The sequence below is a fragment of the Thalassophryne amazonica genome, chromosome 11 (genome assembly GCF_902500255.1).
Source record: "Thalassophryne amazonica chromosome 11, fThaAma1.1, whole genome shotgun sequence".
In the NCBI taxonomy this organism is placed as follows: domain Eukaryota; kingdom Metazoa; phylum Chordata; class Actinopteri; order Batrachoidiformes; family Batrachoididae; genus Thalassophryne; species Thalassophryne amazonica.
The window spans coordinates 14434915-14444557 of NC_047113.1; the positions used below are offsets into that span (position 1 = coordinate 14434915).

General features: G+C 43.9%; 1 long non-coding RNA gene across 1 annotated transcript; it reads left to right on the forward strand.

Annotated features, from left to right (window-relative positions):
• The first annotated feature begins 312 nt into the window (after nt 1-312).
• On the forward strand, nt 313-9223 carry LOC117520727. Its single transcript, XR_004563745.1, has 3 exons — nt 313-322; nt 5405-5410; nt 9076-9223. It is a non-coding gene; the product is annotated as an uncharacterized LOC117520727 (long non-coding RNA).
• The last annotated feature ends 420 nt before the right edge of the window (nt 9224-9643 follow it).

Below are 9643 nucleotides of genomic sequence, written 5' to 3' on the forward strand. Positions count from 1 at the left end.
TCATACACTCCCCCCCCCCCCCCCACCCCATCTGCTCCTGCCCTTGCCAGGCAGCTTGGCCTGTAGGGCAGCAGCAGGGTGTGGTCTGCCCTTGAGGCACCAGCAGGGTGCCCTCTCGCCTCCAGGCTCGCAGCAAGCCCAGCTGTGCCATGGATGATGCTGCCTGCGAGGACAGAGAAAATGTTTCACCTTTGTTTGATTCATTACTCACACAACAGCCAGAAAAAATAAATAAATAAAGTTTTCTCTGTAACCTTTTGGTGACAAATTATATGCACAACTTTGCTTTCCATATTCCATCAACATGTTTCACATGTTGCATGTAACAGTAATATAAAATGTGTCCTCTGCAGTCCTGACATGTTACATCTAAAGATGGCTTTTTTTTTCCAAAATCAAATTTTATTTGAGTTTATTTGAGCATGGTGGCTTAGTGGTTAACACTGTTACCTCACAGCAAGGTCATGGGATTAATTCCCTGCTGTGGCCCTTTTTTGTGGAGTTTGCATGTTCTCCCTGTATTTGTGTGGGTTTCCTCTGGGTACTCCGGTTTCCTCCCACATTTAAAGACATCCAGGTTAGTTGAATTGGAAATTTTATAATGATCCAGGTCTCTCTTGTGAAAGAAATACTAATCTCAACAGGACTAACCTGGTTAAATAAAGGTTAAAAATATAATGTTCACCCAATTTTATTTTTTGGTATGAGCCAAATCACGCCATTTTCAGAAATTTGCCTCAATACTAGAGCAAAAACCTGCAATCAACTCAACAAGCAATTTCCTCAAGAAATTCAAATTTTAGAAGACATGCCCATTCAAAGCAGAGCTATCTATTCAGATTCTGGTATTTTCTTTGATGGGCATCTTGTATTTCACCACCAGTTTTCCCTTGTCGATTTCTGATATAAATCCTTCTATATATATGTGTGTGTGTGTGTGTGTGTGTGTGTGTGTGTGTGTGTGTGTGTGTGTGTGTGTGTGTGTGTGTGTGTGCGCATTGGCCATTTCTTGGAGAATAAGAATGATAACACATTTTTCACTCATGGTGTTTGGTTGTGTGAAGCCATTTATTGTCAAACAAATATGTTTTTACTCTTTTTAAATCATAATGAAAATAGAAACTACCCAAATCACCCTGATCAAACGTTTACCTACTCCTGTTCTTAAAACCATGTATTACCCACTTTAACTTCAATGACAACTTGGAGTTTTATGTGGTAGTTGTGGATGAGACTCTTTATTTACTCTGATGGTAAAGCTGCTTATTCCTCTTGGCATAAAGCCTCCAGTTCCTGCAATTTATTTATTATGCTGTTTTGCATGAACTGCATGTTTGAGATCTCCCCATAGTGGCTCAATGATATTGAGGTAAGGAGACTGAGATGGCCACTCCAGAACCTTCACTTTATTTTGCAGTAGCCACTGACAGGTTGACTTGGCCTTGTGTTTTGGATTGTTGTGTTTTGGCCTCGTGTTTTCTGGTTTATATGGTGGACTGCATTAAACCATACAATAGGACACTGGAACAATCCAGTCCAGAAGAAGCAAATACAGGTATCAGAGTCTGTGCTTTAGCCATATACAGGATGGGACAAATCTTCACAATGTTGCGAAGATTGAAGAAAGCAGTCCAAGGGATTTCTCTAATGTGTATGTAAAGGACAATGTGTTGGTGCGATATATATATATATATATATATATATATATATATATATATATATATACTGCTCCACCAGGGGATGGCAAACTTCCATTTCCCAGGCCACATTGACCAACTCTGACTGGGGGATCTCGAGGCATTCCAGGCCAGTGTGGAGAGCTAATCTCTCCGCCTCGTCCTGGGTCTTCCCCGGGGTCTCTTCCCAGATGGACGTGCCTAGAACACCTCCCTAGGGAGGGGCCCAGAGGGCATCCTTAGCAGATGCCTGAACCACCTCAACTGGCTCCTTTCTATGTGAAGGAGCAGCAGCTCTACTCTGAGCTCCCCAAGGATGACCAAGCTTCTCACCTTATCTCTTATCACCCTCCTAAGGAAGCCCATTTCGGCCGTTTGTACCCAAGATCTAGTTCTTTCGGTCATGACCCAACCCTCATGGCCACAGGTGAGAGTAGGAATGAAGATTAACCAGTAGATGGAGAGCTTTGCCTTTTATCATAGCTCCCTTTTTGTCACAACAGTACGGCAGGGCAAATGCAATACCGCCCCTGCTGCGCTGATTCTCTGGCCAATCTTACGCTCCATTGTGCCCTCATTCGTGAACAAGACCCTGAGGTACTTGAACTCCTTCATTTGGGGCAAGACTGCATTCCCTACCTAGAGTAGGCAATCCATCAGTTTCCGGCAGAGAACCATGGCCTAAGATTTAGAGGTGCTGATCCTCATCCCAGCCGCTTCACACTCTGTGAACCCAATCCAGTGAGTGTTGGAGGTCACAGGCTGGTGAAGCCAACAGGACCACATCATCTGCAAAAAGCAGTGATGAGACCCTGAGCCCACCAATCTGAAAACCCTCTTCCCCCCAACTACACCTCGATATCCTGTCCATCAAATCATATCAAATCAATTTTATTTATATAGCGCCAAATCACAACAAACAGTTGCCCCAAGGTGCTTTATATTGTAAGGCAAAGCCATACAATAATTACAGAAAAACCCCAACGGTCAAAACGACCCCCTGTGAGCAAGCACTTGGCGACAGTGGGAAGGAAAAACTCCCTTTTAACAGGAAGAAACCTCCAGCAGAACCATGCTCAGGGAGGGGCAGTCTTCTGCTGAGACTGGTTGGGGCTGAGGGAGAGAACCAGGAAAAAGACATGCTGTGGAGGGGAGCAGAGATCAATCACTAATGATTAAATGCAGAGTGGTGCATACAGAGCAAAAAGAGAAAGAAACACTCAGTGCATCATGGGAACCCCCCAGCAGTCTAAGTCTATAGCAGCATAACTAAGGGATGGTTCAGGGTCAACTGATCCAGCCCTAGCAAAAAGGAAAGTTTTAAGCCTAATCTTAAAAGTAGAGGGAGTGTCTGTCTCCCTGATCCAAATTGGGAGCTGGTTCTGGTTTTTGAGAGAAAAGGAAGGTTGGAGATTGGCCTATAATTAGCTAAGATAGCTGGGTCAAGTGATGGTTTTTTAAGTAATGGTTTAATTACTGCCACCTTAAAAGCCTGTGGTACATAGCCAACTAATAAAGATAGATTGACCATATTTAAGATCTAAGCATTAATTAATGGTAGGGCTTCCTTGAGCAGCCTGGTAGGAATGGGGTCTAATAGACATGTTGATGGTTTGGAGGAAGTGACTAATGAAAATAACTCAGACAGAACAATCGGAGAGAAAGAGTCTAACCAAATACCGGCATCACTGAAAGCAGCCAAAGATAACGATATGTCTTTGGGATGGTTATGAGTAATTTTTTCTCTAATAGTTAAAATTTTATTAGCAAAGAAAGTCATGAGGTCATTACTAGTTAAAGTTAAAGGAATACTTGGCTCAATAGAGCGCTGACTCTTTGTCAGCCTGGCTACAGTGCTGAAAAGAAACCTGGGGTTGTTCTTATTTTCTTCAATAAGTGATGAGTAGTAAGATGTCCTAGCTTTACGGAGGGCTTTTTTTTTATAGAGCAACAGACTCTTTTTCCAGGCTAAGTGAAGATCTTCTAAATTAGTGAGACACCATTTCCTCTCCAACTTACGGGTTATCTGATTTAAGCTGCGAGTTTGTGAGTTATACCACGGAGTCAGGCACTTCTGATTTAAGGCTCTCTTTTTCAGAGAAGCTACAGCATCCAAAGTTGTCCTCAATGAGGATGTAAAACTATTGACGAGATAATCTATCTTACTCACAGAGTTTAGGTAGCTACTCTGCCCTGTGTTGGTATATGGCATTGGAGAACATAAAGAAGGAATCATATCCTTAAACCTAGTTACAGCACTTTCTGAAAGACTTCTACTGTAATGAAACTTATTCCCCACTGCTGGGTAGTCCATCAGAGTAAATGTAAATATTACAACCCCTGGCAAAAAATTATGGAATCACCGGCCTCAGAGGATGTTCATTCAGTTGTTTAATTTTGTAGAAAAAAAGCAGATCACAGACATGACACAAAACTAAAGTCATTTCAAATGGCAACTTTCTGGCTTTAAGAAACACTATAAGAAATCAAGAAAAAAAGATTGTGGCAGTCAGTAATGGTTACTTTTTTAGACCAAGCAGAGGAAAAAAATATGGAATCACTCAATTCTGAGGAATAAATTATGGAATCACCCTGTAAATTTTCATCCCCCAAATTAACACCTGCATCAAATCAGATCTGCTCATTGACATTGACCCTATGCCATGACATTGACCCTATGTGTCTTTTTGCAAGGAATGTTTTTGCAGTTTTTGCTCTATGGCAAGATGCATTATCATCTTGAAAAATGATTTCATCATCCCCAAACATCCTTTCAATTGTGCAAAATATCAACATAAACTTGTGCATTTATTGATGATGTAATGACAGCCATCTCCCCAGTGCCTTTACCTGACATGCAGCCCCATATCATCAATGACTGTGGAAATGTACATGTTCTCTTCAGGCAGTCATCTTTATAAATCTCATTGGAAAGGCACCAAACAAAAGTTCCAGCATCATCACCTTGCCCAATGCAGATTCGAGATTCATCACTGAATATGACTTTCATCCAGTCATCCACAGTCCACAATTGCTTTTCCTTAGCCCATTGTAACCTTGTTTTTTTCTGTTTAGGTGTTAATGATGCCTTTCGTTTAGCTTTTCTGTATGTAAATCCCATTTCCTTTAGGCGGTTTCTTACAGTTCGGTCACAGACGTTGACTCCAGTTTCCTCCCATTCGTTCCTCATTTGTTTTGTTGTACATTTTTCGATTTTTGAGACATATTGCTTTAAGTTGTCTGTCTTGACGCTTTGATGTCTTCCTTGGTCTACCAGTATGTTTGCCTTTAACAACCTTCCCATGTTGTTCGTATTTGGTCCAGAGTTTAGACACAGCTGACTGTGAACAACCAACATCTTTTGCAACATTGCATGATGATTACTCTCTTTTAAGAGTTTGATAATCCTCTCCTTTGTTTCAATTGACATCTCTCGTGTTGGAGCCATGATTCATGTCAGTCCACTTAGTGCAACAGCTCTCCAAGGTGTGTTCACTCCTTTTTAGATGCAGACTAACGAGCAGATCTGATATAATGCAGGTGTTAGTTTTGGGGATGAAAATTTACAGGGTGATTCCATAATTTTTTCCTCAGAATTGAGTGATTCCATATTTTTTTTCCTCTGCTTGGTCTAAAAAAGTAACCGTTACTGACTGCCACAATCTTTTTTTCTTGATTTCTTATAGTGTTTCTTAAAGCCAGAAGGTTGCCATTTGAAATGACTTTAGTTTTGTGTCATGTCTGTGATGTGCTTTTTTTCTACAAAATTAAACAACTGAATGAACATCCTCCGAGGCCGGTGATTCCATAATTTTTGCCAGGGGTTGTTTTAAGAAATGATCAGACAGAAGGGGGTTTTCAGGGAATACTGTTAAGTCTTCAATTTCCATACCATAAGTCAGAACAAGATCTAAGGTATGATTAAAGTGGTGGGTGGACTCATTTACATTTTGAGCAAAGCCAATCGAGTCTAACAATAGATTAAATGCAGTGTTGAGACTGTCATTCTCAGCATCTGCGTGGATGTTAAAATCGCCCACTATAATTATCTTATCTGAGCTAAGCACTAAGTCAGACAAAAGGTCCGAAAATTCACAGAGAAACTCACAGTAACAACCAGGTGGACGATAGATAATAACAAATAAAACTGGTTTTTGGGACTTCCAATTTGGATGGACAGGACTAAGAGTCAAGCTTTCAAATGAATTAAAGCTCTGTCTGGGTTTTTGATTAATTAATAAGCTTGAGTGGAAGATTGCTGCTAATCCTCCGTCTCGGCCCATGCTACGAGTGTTCTGGCAGTTAGTGTGACTCGGGGGTGTTGACGCATTTAAACTAACATATTCATCCTGCTGTAACCAGGTTTCTGTAAGGCAGAATAAATCAATATGTTGATCAATTATTATATCATTTACTAACAGGGACTTAGAAGAGAGAGACCTAATGTTTAATAGACCACATTTAACTGTTTTAGTCTGTGGTGCAGTTGAAGGTGCTATATTATTTTTTCTTTTTGAATTTTTATGCTTAAATAGATTTTTGCTGGTTATTGGTGGTCTGGGAGCAGGCACCGTCTCTACGGGGATGGGGTAATGAGGGGATGGCAGGGAGAGAGAAGCTGCAGAGAGGTGTGTAAGACCACAACTCTGCTTCCTGGTCCCAACCCTGGGTACTCACAGTTTGGAGGATTTAATAAAATTGGCCAGATTTCTAGAAATCAGAGCTGCTCCATCCAAAGTGGGATGGATGCCGTCTCTCCTAACAAGACCAGGTTTTCCCCAGAAGCTTTGCCAATTATCTATGAAGCCCACCTCATTTTTTGGACACCACTCAGACAGCCAGCAATTCAAGGAGAACATGCGGCTAAACATGTCACTCCCGGTCCGATTGGGGAGGGGCCCAGAGAAAACGACAGAGTCCGACATTCTTTTTGCAAAGTTACACACCGATTCAGTGTTAATTTTAGTGACCTCCGATTGGTGTAACCAGGTGTCATTACTGCTGACGTGAATTACAATCTTACCAAATTTACGCTTAGCCTTAGCCAGCAGTTTCAAATTTCCTTCGATGTCGCCTGTTCTGGCCCCCGGAAGACAATTGACTATGGTTGCTGGTGTCACTAACTTCACATTTCTCAAAACAGAGTCGCCAATAACCAGAGTTTGTTCCTCGGCGGGTGTGTCGCCGAGTGGGGAAAAACGGTTAGAAATGTGAACGGGTTAGCGGTGTACACGGGGCTTCTGTTTAGAACTACGCTTCCTCCTCACAGTCACCCAGTCGGCCTGCTTTCCCAGCTGTTCGGGATCTGCTAGAGGGGAACTAATGGCGGCTAAGCTACCTTGGTCCACACCGACTACAGGGGTCTGGCTAGCTCTAGGATTTTCCAAGGTGCAGAGCCGAGTCTCCAATTCACCCAGCCTGGCCTCCAAAGCTATGAATAAGCTACACTTATTACAAGTACCATTACTGCTAAAGGAGGCCGAGGTATAACTAAACATTTCACACCCAGAGCCGAAAAGTGCGGGAGAGACAGGAGAATCCGCCATGCTAAACCGGCTAAGAGCTAGTAGCTGCGCTAAGCTAGCGGATTCCTAAAAACACACAAAGTGAATAATGTGTAAATAATTTAGAGGTGATTCAGCAGAGAAAGAGAGTGAAGAGCTGGTCGGTTGTTCCACGACCAGGAGAGAACCTGCATTGTTCCTCTTCAATCAGAGGTTTGACTATTGGCTGAATTTGCTTAACAGCACCTTGGAGTAGACTTTATGAGGGAGGCTGAGTAGTGTGATGCCCCTGTAATTGTCACTGTAATTGTAATTGTCTCTGGTCCCCATTTTTAAATATGGGCACAACCACCCCAGTTTGCCAGTCCTTAGGCAATGTCCCAGACCTCATCGTAATGTTGAAGAGATGTCTCATCAAACACAGTCCCTCCAGACCCAGAGCCTTCAGCATTTCTGGCCGGATCTCATCAACTCTTGGGGCCTTGTCACTGCGGAGTTGTTTGAGTACCTTAGTAACTTCCACCAGAGAAATTAATGAAAATCCTCCATCAGCTTCCAGCTCTGCCCCTACTATAGAGGACGCTCTGGTCTGAAGCAGGAGTTCCTCAAAGTGTTCCTTCCAGCGGAGGATTACATCCTCATTTGAGGTCAACAGAGTCCCAACCTTACTGTAGATTGCTTGCATGGTTCCCCATTTTCCCCTCTGAAGGGGCCTCATGGTCCACCAGATGCACCTTGGTGCCGACCAAAAATTCTTCTTCTCACGGTTGCTCCAAACCCCTCCCACACCCGCTGCTTTGCCTCCCCCACAGAAGAGGCTGCCACCCGTCAGGCCTGTTGGTACCTTGCAAGATAACATATCCTGGAAGGACTCCTTCTTCAGTTGGACGGCTTCGCTAACCACCGGTGTCCACCATTGTGTTTGAGGGTTGCTACCCCTTGAGGCACCTAAGATCTTCAGGCCACAGCTCCCCGCTGCAGCTTCAGCAGTGGAAGCTTTGAACATTGCCCATTCTGGTTCAATACTCCCAACCTCCACAGGGATGCTAGAAAAGCTCCACCAGAGGTGTGAGTTGAAGATCTGTTGGACAGTGGGCTCCTCCAGACATTCCAAGTTCACATACACTATCCATTTGGGTTTACCAGGTCTGTCCAAAATCCTCCCCCACCCTCTGATCCAAGTCACCACCAGATGGTGATCAGTTGACAGCTCTCCCACTCTCTTCACCCGAGTGTCCAGAACATGTGGCCTCAGATCAGATGATACAATCACAAAATCAATCATTGATCTTCAGCCTAGGGTGCTCTTTTACCATGTACACTTATGAGCATCCTTATGTTTCAACATGGTGTTTGTTATGGACAGTCCATGACTAGCACAGAAGTCCAAGAACAAATGACAATTCAAGTTTAGATTTGGGAGGCTGTTCCTCCCAATCACTCCTCTCCAGGTGTCTCTGTCTTTGCCCACATATGCGTTGAAGTCCACCAGCAGAACAATGGCATCTCTCACCGGAGCCCCATACAGGGCTCCATGCAGGGACTCCAAGAAGGCAGAATACTCCTCACAGCTGTTCGGTGCATACGCACAAATGTCAGTTTTTCCCCCGGCCACCTGAACCCATAGTGAGGTGACGCTCTCATCTCCTGGTGTAAACTCCAATGTAGCAGCACTCAACTGGGGACTCGTGAGTATCGTTAGCAACTACAGAGAAGAATAAAGTCCAACCCCTATCGAGGAGTGTGGTTCTGTAGCCGAGGCTATGCATGGAGACAAGGCCCACCAGATAACTGGTATCGCTCCACCTCCCGCACAAGCTCTGGCTCCTTCCCCCACAGTGAGGTGATATTCTACACCCCCAGAGCTAGCCTCTGCCACCTGCCGGTCTGCCGAGGCTTTTACCGACTGGCTCCATGGCAAGTCCAGCCACCAGGCATTCGCTGACAGGCCCTCATCCAAGCCTGGCTCCAGATGGGGGCCCTGGGCTTCCTCCGGGTTGGGTCACATTTCCTCTGCCTCGTTCTGTCATGGTGTCTTGTGAACCATTCTTAGTCGGGCCTCTCGCCTGAGTCCAGTTTGCCATGGGAGACCCCTCCCAGGAGCGCAAAGGCTCCAGACAACACAGATGTCAGGTTCATAGCAGCAGACAAACCTCTCCACCACGATAATGTGATAGTTCTCAGAGAGGACATCTTCAACTGCTTAGTCCAATTAAGGGTCGCGGGGGGCTGCAGCCTATCCCAGCAGTCACAGAGCGTGAGGCGGGGTACACCCAGGACAGGACACCACTCTGTCGCAGACGCTCTCTCTCTCTCGCTCTCTCTCTGTATATATATATATATATATATATATATATATATATATATATACACTCAACAAAAATATAAACGCAACACTTTTGGTTTTGCTCCCATTTTGTATGAGATGAACTCAAAGATCTAAAACTTTTTCCACATACACAA